General features: G+C 56.3%; 1 protein-coding gene across 3 annotated transcripts in view; it reads left to right on the top strand.

Moving 5' to 3' along the window:
- The first annotated feature begins 605 nt into the window (after positions 1 to 605).
- ADCY7 (adenylate cyclase 7) overlaps positions 606 to 9,187 on the top strand; it is a 54,002-nt gene continuing 45,420 nt past the window's right edge. The window contains exon 1 of one of the 3 annotated variants that reach the window (XM_047710024.1): positions 606 to 707. The gene's annotated coding sequence lies outside the window, so the exon portion shown is untranslated. Of the gene's footprint in view, positions 722 to 993; positions 1,044 to 9,187 lie in introns of those variants that run through there. The other 2 variants (XM_047710025.1, XM_047710023.1) reach the window with 2 other exon arrangements.

Raw genomic sequence — 9,187 nt, 5'->3', positions numbered from 1 at the left:
GGAGACCAGAGTCCCCCCAAGTTGCTTGTCATTGGATCACCGGCGCGCTTGTTAAACCGCACGTTCTCAGGAATCTTGCCTGCAGAACACACGCTAGGGACTCGGAGGTTGAGGCCAGAGAAATGGGCCCAACAACTGCCCACGTGACCCCTCTGGGCAAAGCCATTATTCCATCAGGGGCGTAAGCGCAGCTGGGACAAGTGGACTCATGAAGGTCTTAGTTAAACGCTCGGCTGGTCTTGATTACCCCTTCCGTCGCCTCCTTTGTCCCTCCCAGCTGTGACTCAGGAGCGTGCTTTCTTGCTCACCCAGCCTGGGTGCCTCGGAAACGCAGCCGATGTTTTTGCTGCCAGCACTGGGGCCCCACCCAGGGCTGTAGGCAGCAGTGAGTGGGGTCACGATAGGGTTAGACACCCCCTTTCTGAGAATACCTACTTTCTTAGGCCAGCTCTGTCTTCCTGGCGACCGCGCTCGCGGGCCTCTCCCATCTCCGGACGCCCCGGGGGCGGGGGTGGTGTTCAACGCTGCTCGGGAGAGACGGCAAGTTTCCACCTAGGCCGCCTTCACCTCCGCAGGAGCGCGTTAGCCCCACGTCTATAGATCCTTCTAGAAAGGGGCGTTCCTGGAAGGCGGGTGGTGGGAGCTGGAGCAGAAACAGCAGAAAGAGTTTCTAGAAAGTGTTTCCCTCTGGGCCGGAGCAGCACCTGGTGCGTCCACACACGTGCGTGACTCTGAGAACAAATACTTTGGTATTTGGGGGGAAGGTTTGGTCTCCAGCTCCCGGTTCTCAGGGGGCCCGGGGAGCGGGCGGCGGTCGTACTCGGCGCTGCAGGTGAAAACGGAGCGGGCGGCGGCCGGGGCGTCGGGCCCCCACCGCGGCCAGGCTCGGGGCTCCCGGCTCGGGGCGCGGGCGGCCAGCGGGGGGCGCCTGCGGCCGCTCCGCTGCCCCCGCCCGCACGGCCGGATCCCACCCGCGGCCGGCTCGGCCACTCGGGCGGCGGAGGCGGCGGCGGCCGGAGCGCGGGCAGGAGCGGCGGCGGCAGGTGAGCGCGGCGGCGGCCGCGGCCCGGGACCCGGAGCGGGGAGGCGCGGCGAACCCGAGTGGCAGCGCGCCGCCGTCCGAGCCCCCGGGCCCCCCGCGTCGTGGGGGGCGTCGCGCGGGGTGTCTGCGCGTCCTTGCCGCGCGCCGGCCGGGCCCCACCCAGGCGGAGACCCGGTGGGTGTGGGGCCGGGGCGGCGTCGGCCGGGACGAGCCTCCGGGGAAAGGCGCTGAGGCGGGACGCGGGGCCGAACAGCCCGCGGAGCCGCCGCCCCCTGCGTTCTCCTCCTCCTGCGGGGTTTGTGGCGGGGGGGGGGTCTCCTCAGATGCTCCCTCCCTGGGTCCTCTGCTCCCCTCCCGGGCCGCGGGAGAGCCTCGCAGACAGAGCCCGGGCTGGCAGGAGCTGGGGCGCGGCCCCACTTTTCGGATGGCAAGACTGAGACCTGCGGGAGGGACACGGCTCTGCGCCTTTCCCCGGCTGCACCCCAGGCCGGTGACCTTCGGACCGATGCCGGCAAGTTCGCTGGCCTGTGATGGTCCCGAGGGCCTGGCTGGTTAGGTTTCCCAGACTTAACAAGGCCCGGGCCCCTGAGCGCCGGTAGAGTGTACTGAAAGTAACAATAATACCTCAAGGGGAGAAGGCTCAGTGAGGGCCAGACCAGGGGTTGGGTTTGGAGGCAGTCCTACCACAGCCGGCGTTGAGCAGGACCCCTTTCGAATTAAGGGAGAGGGGTTGGACGAGAGAGCTAGGCGCTGGCCCCTGACTTAGATACCCACTGGGGAAAACGGGAAACCTAAACCTTAACATCCGAAGGGAATGGGTAAAGGTAGTCTCACCCTGGTTGCAGGAGAGATGCTGGAGTCTTCCTCAGTGGGGTCTGAAAGGTTCTATCTTGGGTCCCCTCCTCAGAGGCCAAGAACTCCTGTTCTTTCTGAGCCCCAGAGTCAAAGCTGGAAATGAGAGTCTAGGATTGGAACCTTTCACAGGAGGAGCCCAGTTGACCTGGGTCTGGGGGTTGTGCCCAGAACAGCCAATGCAGCCCAGCCTCCGTTGTGCTGAAGCGCCATCAGACCTGGTCCAGAGTGAGGCTCCGCAGGGCTGTGAACCCACGACCATCAGGCCTGCGCGGTCTCAGGGCCCCTGGCTGAGGGGTTCCGGCGGTGGGGTGTGGGGGGAGTCTGGGGCTCTGTTATTCTGTCACTGCTTTGACAGATGGGCAGCCGCCCTCATAGTAGCAGGGAGCTTGTGTGGTGGGGACTTGGGATTGTGGGGAGTGGACCCCAGGCACAGTGAGGAGACCCCCCCCCCAGGAGTGGAGCTGCTCCAGGGGGATCAGAGGGGGCAGCTGCCTCGCCCAGGGCTCAGTGTTCTGGTTTTCACATGTGAGGTCCTCTTCCCTCAGCTCTTGGTGCTCTTGGGCCTATTGTGGTGGTGGGGGGGGGGTGGGGAGAGGTGGGAGCCCTCCGATTTCTGAGGCCAGATGGCTCACAGAGCCCCGGCACCTTCCTTATATCATTTGATCTGTGAGTTAGGGCTGGAATGACCTGCCCCATCTACTGATGGGAAAGCTGAGGTCTTCAAAGGTCTCTTAACAAGTTAGGCCTGGAGCTGGGACTAGGGCCTGGCCTCTTGGTCTTCCCATCCTATTCTGGTATGGTTCTGGGGAAGTCTGTTTGAGTACATATCGGGAGCCTGACCCCACCCCAACAGGCGGAAGGGCTCTCAAGTGGACCCCTTAAATCCCTCCCCTCCACCAAGGGCACAGCACATTGCCCATTCACCTCCTCCCTTTTCCCCAAGGATGCTCTGGGGCTTTGCTGCTGACCTCCACCGCTTGGATCCTTTTCCTGTGTACCTGGGCACACAGGCACGCTGATGGGGGATAGTGACTTCTGTTGACTCTTGAGTGGCCTGCCTGGGCTGGAGGCAAAGAGATGGCATGGCTTCCTGCCCTCCTGAGCCCCTTACTAGCCCACTGGGGAAACAGAGTTCACCTTGACCCCAAACACCTCCGTAGGGAGAACCTCACACAGCAGGCAGGCCAGTCCACACTCTGGACGCTGGAGAAGGACAGACAGGGAGAGGTCTTCATTGGGACATCTTTGGGGAAGTCTGGTGATCGATCATTTTCTTCTTTATTCATGCTTGCTGTATTTCCAAAGTTGTCTAAAAGCGAGAAAAGCAAAACTTTATTCCTTTCTCATTTGCTCTGGAAAATTTCTCAAGAGCGGTTCTGCTGCCCCTGAAGCTCAGACCCGGGTTTGCAGGTCTGGTCTGGGGACAGATGTAAACTTCTGAATTTAATAAAGTATCCAAGGGGAAAGTCTCAGGATTCTGAAATAGTTCAGCACAGATTAGTCTTGAAACCAGCAGAACAGCCTGGAACTCATGCAGAAGTCAACATCCTAATTGGTCTGTTGTGGACCTTCCTGTTGGCGGTGTTGCCTCTCCGGCTGTGAGTCCGAGGGGAGCCATGGCTCACGACCAGCTGTCGGAGAGCCATCTGATGGGGTCCGGCTGGCAGGTGGATGGGGGCTGGGGTGACGGCAGCCTCCAGCCCTGAGCCACACCCGTTTGGGAACCGAAGAGAATGGTTTCCTAAGCTGATGCTTGGCCTGGGTTAGAACTGGGGAGAGGGGCTCCCGGCCCAGAAAGCAGCTGATGATTCCACATCCCAGAGGGTCCGCACTGAAGAAGCCGAGTGCATGGGATCAGCCCACAGACTCCTCCTCTCTGAGTAGCCCAGGCTGCATGACCCATCACATCCTGCATCTTTTCTGCTCCCTGCATGAAGACCTCTACTCCTACCTCCCGGCCCTCGCACCTGCTGTTCCTTCTTCCCTCCCATGCAATGCCATCACATCTCTTAGGAAATGCTCTGCACCCCCCTCTTGGACAGCTGACCTCAGGGGTCACACTCAGTGCTGGTGGACTATGGGTCAGGGACCTGGCCTGGGGGCCCTTTTGACCTCAGGCTTTGGTTCTGGGGCCTTTGCCTTCCTCTGCCTTTTGGACATGGACATTTGAGCCTGAATTGTCACTTTGAGAGGGGAAAAAAGGAAGGCAGGAACCATGGCTCCCTCCTACCCTCAGCCATCCATGGCCCTCTCTGTCTCCCAGCTTTTTATAAGAGGGGCTAAATGGAGCCCCACAGACTGGGGTGGTGGGCATTGGGCCAGGGCCATTGCCAGGTGTACAGAGCTGGCAGCAGGAGGCCACTCCTTTGGTTAATAACCACCTGCTGAGTGAGGTGGCTGGGAGCAGTCCTGCTGTTGGCAGAGGGAGCCACTGTTTCCAGCTATTAACAACAAAGGCTATTATTTGCAAGTCCTTGGCCTGACAGATGAGAACATGGCCTCTGGAGGGGACCCTGTGGGCTTGAGTCTCAGCTCCCCATTTCCTAGCAGTGTGACTTAGGGCAAGTGCTTCAACCTCTCTGGGCTTGTTTCTCATCTATGAAGTGGAGACAGAATCCTTATCTCAAAGGCCAAGGCACAGTTCCAGATTAAAGCTCACCAAGGGGACAGGACAACCAAACTCAGTATGTGAACCCAGGCTGGAAAAAAAAACATCGTGTAAGGGACTTTATTGGGGCAGTTGACGAAATTGAAAATGAACTGTAAAGCGTTGTATCCATGTTAAATGATCTGATAACTATAGGGTCCGTGTTCTTAGGAAACATGCATTGATGTTTTTAGGGGTAGAGGGGCACAGGGTAAGCTGTCTGCTTTCAAATACTGGAAAGAGACACGTATATAGACAGGTCTTAAAATGAGGCAAAACAGCATAAGTAGATCTGCATAAAAAGTGTAGGGGAGTTCTTTGTGCTTTTCTTGTAATCTTTCTGGAAGTTTGAAGTTTTTTTCAAAATACAAAGTTAAAAAGAATGCCTCATGGTTGGGATGAAATGACATTAATTCACATTACTTAGAATGGTGCCTGGCATTCACTGTTCACCGTTGCTTTTTATCACCATTCGTCTGGGCAGAGTGTAGCTTCCTGTCACAGTAACCTGTGTTATTTTTTCTACTTCTAGAGAACACGCTCGAAGTTGAGAGAGGTTAAGTGGTTTGCTCTGGGTCCCGCAGCAGTAAGTCCAGAGCACTGACAGAATGGCTTACAGTCTATTTCAGATTCATTGCCAGAATCTGAAACTATGAGATTCTACACAAAAACCCAGATTTCCAGCTACATGCCCTGTCCTACCCCAGTCCCCCCTCAGTCCCACCCCCAGCACTAAGCAGGGCGCCTGGCTCTTGCAAAGGGAAGCAGAATGGCTGACCCGCACCCTGACTGGAGTGTTGGCAGAGCCCGGGCTGCCGTCTTCATCTGGCTTTGGTGTGTGCTGGTCGGAGTCAATTATCCCCTCTGAGCCTCTGGGTCTTCCTCTGTCATATGGGGTTATACCACCTTCCTGGAGGGCGATCCCAAGGACTCAAGGACCCAGCATGTTACCCTCAAGCAGGGTAGACTTCTGCGTGTGTGGCCGTGAGGACTGTTCATCCCAGTTTCTGGCCTCCTGTGCCCCTGGGTCCCCACAGGCCTGGGTGTGGGGTCAAGAGGTGCCTGAGAAGGGAAGGAAGGAGTGAAGGCTGGAAATGGGCCTGGCTGTCCACAGGGGGTGGGGGAGGGCAAGGCTGGGCAGGCACTTTTTCCTTGGCTTTGTAGGTGTGCCCTACGGGCCCCATCTCACAGAAGAGGGAACAGGATCTGCAGGGATGGTGGGGGGAGTGCACTTGGTGGGTTTCTCCAACAGATGGGGAAACTGAGGCTCAGAGGAGCAACGTGAACCTCAGAGGCCCCACAGCCACGCTGCTTCTGTCTCCTCGGCCAAGGCTCTCATTCTGTTCCCAGGAGGACAAAGCTCATCACTTCCTTTTAAATGGCTTGAATTTTTTATGTTAATTACAGAAATAATTCACATTTATTATTGAAAAATCAGAAAACTCCAGCAATAAAGTGAGGACAAAAACCAGCATCAGTTCTTCGAAGTAACCCATTAACATACGGGTGTGTATCCTTCTAGAGGGTTTTTTTTTTTTTTAAAGGACAAGAAAACAAACTGTGCCCAAGTGTCTTTCTTGTCCTCTAAGGACAATTCCACCAGCCCCGCGTGCCCCACACGCTCTATGAGTGCATTCGGCGGGGATCCCAGCCATATCAGGCTGGCCTGGCATCTGGTGCTCCGGCAGCCCTGGTGGATTTCTTGGTCCCCTATAGCTGGACACACAAGTTGTTTCCGATATTTTTGTGGTTGGAGTGTTCCTCTGAGGACCCGGCAGCGAAGGGTTTGCACACGCTGGGGATTCTTTGTGTCGGTAAATTAGGAAGGGTGCACCCCTTCTGCCCCATCCCTGCAGACGCAGGTTTGCGGTATAGGCTGCGTCTGGGGGCGTGGAGGGCGCTCGGCTCCCAGGAAACTGCTTTGCGGTCAGCAGATGAGACAGGGAGGGGCTCCCTGGAGGGCTTTGCCAGGAGAGGGTATCATTGTTGCGCCCTGGCTGGTTCTGGAAGCCTTTAAGCTCCTGTGGGGGTGGCGGGTGGAGGTTGAGGCCAAGGAGGAGGCGTGCCTCTGCCCGCTGAGGGGGTGACGGTGGAGCCTGGGGCCCTGCGGCACCCCCGCCCAGGGCTTCATGCACCCAGGCCTGCGGTTCTGTTGGGCGCTCATCCCTTGGGGCCTGGGGGCTGGGCCTGGAGCAGGATTGAGTCCGGTTTTGTGGTTTTTGTCGTTAGGTCTGGCTCTGAGACCCTGGGTGAGTGGCCTTCGCTCCAAGGGCGGCACCTTTCTCATTAGTGGGAAGGGGCTTGCCACAACCCCTCATTGCTGGGACTCAAGCAAGAAAGGGCGCTAGAGTTCTTCCCAGGACCGGGTCTCAGCTTCACTAGGGAAGGGTTATGCGGGTACAGGGAAAGACAGAGGAGTGGGGACAGCCGCTGCATACCCATCCCTTAGGGGCCCCCCGGGGGAGGGGGGTCCTCCCTCCTCCCCCATGCCTTCCCCTCCAGACCTATCGCTTCCTCTGGACAGATTGTAGTATATATTACTACAAGGTAAGGACTAGCCGCCCCAGGATTATTACCACACCTGAAGCCTAGCAATGTTCTGACTGTAGCTATCCATTCAGAGTTCAAATTTCTAATTGATCTATACACATCAAATATGTATCTATTTTAGTTTTTTTTAAATATGGGTCCTTATTAGGTCTATATAATGAGATTGTATGATAGAATTGATAATCATTCCCTCTCTTCCTAGTGTCATGGTTTTGTTTTGTTTTGTTTTTTAAAGATTTTATTTATTTGAAAGAGAGAAAGCACAAGTCGGGGAATGGCAGTGGGAGAGGGAGAAGCAGGCTCCCCACTGAGCAGGGAGCCTAAAGTTGCAGGACTCAATCCCAGGACCCCGGGATCATGACCTGAGCTGAAGGCAGACACCTAACCAACTGGGCCACCCACATGCCCCATTTTGGAGGTTTTTGAAGCCAGATCCCTTTGCCTACAGTCAAGCCTCCTATCATGTGTAACACATCCTTACCCCTATGAACCTGGAGGCTTGATCGCATTCAGTGTCGTTTGCAGGAGAGCGTCTCGCGACAGACAAAACAGGCTGCTCCTGGGAAGCTGGCATCGTCTGCTTGTGCCTCGCGTGTGATGCCCTTGGTCACGGATGTTTAGTGGCTTTAACGTCGAAGCATTTTTAATAATAAACCCTTCCATTTTCACCTGGTTACAAGTGGTGCTGAGTTTGGCTATGGGGGAGAACTTCATATCAGGACATTGTTCTTTCTGATTCTTGACTTTTTCTTCATGGTAGTTTTACCCGGTATCTCGTAATAACACAGGTGGTTAATTTTTTTTTTTTTTAGAGAAAATTGGAAAATAGTCATAAATAAGATAGGTATGAAAAGACTGTTAGATTCTACCAACTTAGTGGTAACTTCTAAGATTTGAGTACATCCTTCTAGATTTTTTTTTAAAGATTTATTTATTTATTTATTTGAGGTGGGTTGGTGGGGGGAGAGAGAGTGCGAGCAGGGAGAGCAGCAGAGGGAAAGGGAGAGGCAGACTCCCTGCTGAGTGCAGAGCCCAACACAGGGCTGGATCCCAGGACCCTGAGATCATGACCTGAGTCGAAGGTAGATGCCCAACTGACTGAGCCACCCAGGCGCCCCCAGATTTTCACACATCTGTGACACGGTTAAGTGAAGGAGAGCAGGCCCTCCACACGCAGGTCTGTGGCTGCCATTTTCACAGTGTGGCATCTCGATGGTGACCCCATTCCTAGGATCTGTGGGGCAGAGCGTGGCCTTCCTTGGCACCCCTTGGCCCTTCCCACTGCAGCCGGGTGTGGGGAAGGACAGACGGCTGCTGTGCAGCCCAGCTGCCAAGTTTTTCAAAGGAAATGAGGACTTTTGGTTGGCAGGGCGAGAGCTTTCACATCTGTTCTTTTAGGATTCTGTGCTGTTACTCAACACCCTGTGACCCTGGCTGCCCCCTTCCTCCTCCAAAGCCCTCCTTCTCCCAGGCCTGGCAGAGGCTGGGGACATCAGGGTCCTGGGAGCCAGCCCCCTGCCCTCCGGTGGACGGCGCCCCCTACGTGATGCTGGGCTGCCCCTCTCTCCTTGTTCTCTCTCCTTGTTCTGGTGCTGGACCCGAGACAGGAGGCGGATTTCTGCAGGGGAGGGGCAGGGTTGAGAGGAGCCGAGTTTAATAGCAAGATGCTGTTTACTTAGCCCATGTGTTTATTTGGAGTGGCTTTGAGGCTCGCCCCAAGCCGCCCCTTAGGACCACCACTGATTAGGAGTTAGGCCCTCATTCCATCCTGTCACTTGTGACCTGTCGCGTGACCTCAACCAGCCCCTTCTCCTCTGGAATCCTGGTTTTCTGACTGTGGAGGGAAGGAGGGAGCCAGAGGATGTCCATATGTTCCCAGTCTGGGAAAGAAAGGGATCCTGGCCCATCCCTGAGCCCACAGCCAGGAAGAGATGAAGGCAGAGGGGCCGGAGGTGAGTGGATGCTTTGGAATGTGCCCCCCCGCCCCGGGGCCCTGTGTGAAAAATCAGTCTGGGAGGAAGGTGACGGGGCCACCAGGCTGTGCCTGCTGCACGAGGCCCCCCTCCATGAGGAATCTCACTCCAGCCCTCCTG

The sequence above is a fragment of the Lutra lutra genome, chromosome 17 (genome assembly GCF_902655055.1).
Source record: "Lutra lutra chromosome 17, mLutLut1.2, whole genome shotgun sequence".
In the NCBI taxonomy this organism is placed as follows: Eukaryota; Metazoa; Chordata; class Mammalia; order Carnivora; family Mustelidae; genus Lutra; species Lutra lutra.
The sequence above is the reverse complement of the archived record's forward strand: the minus strand, read 5'-3'. Positions and strand labels throughout refer to the sequence as shown.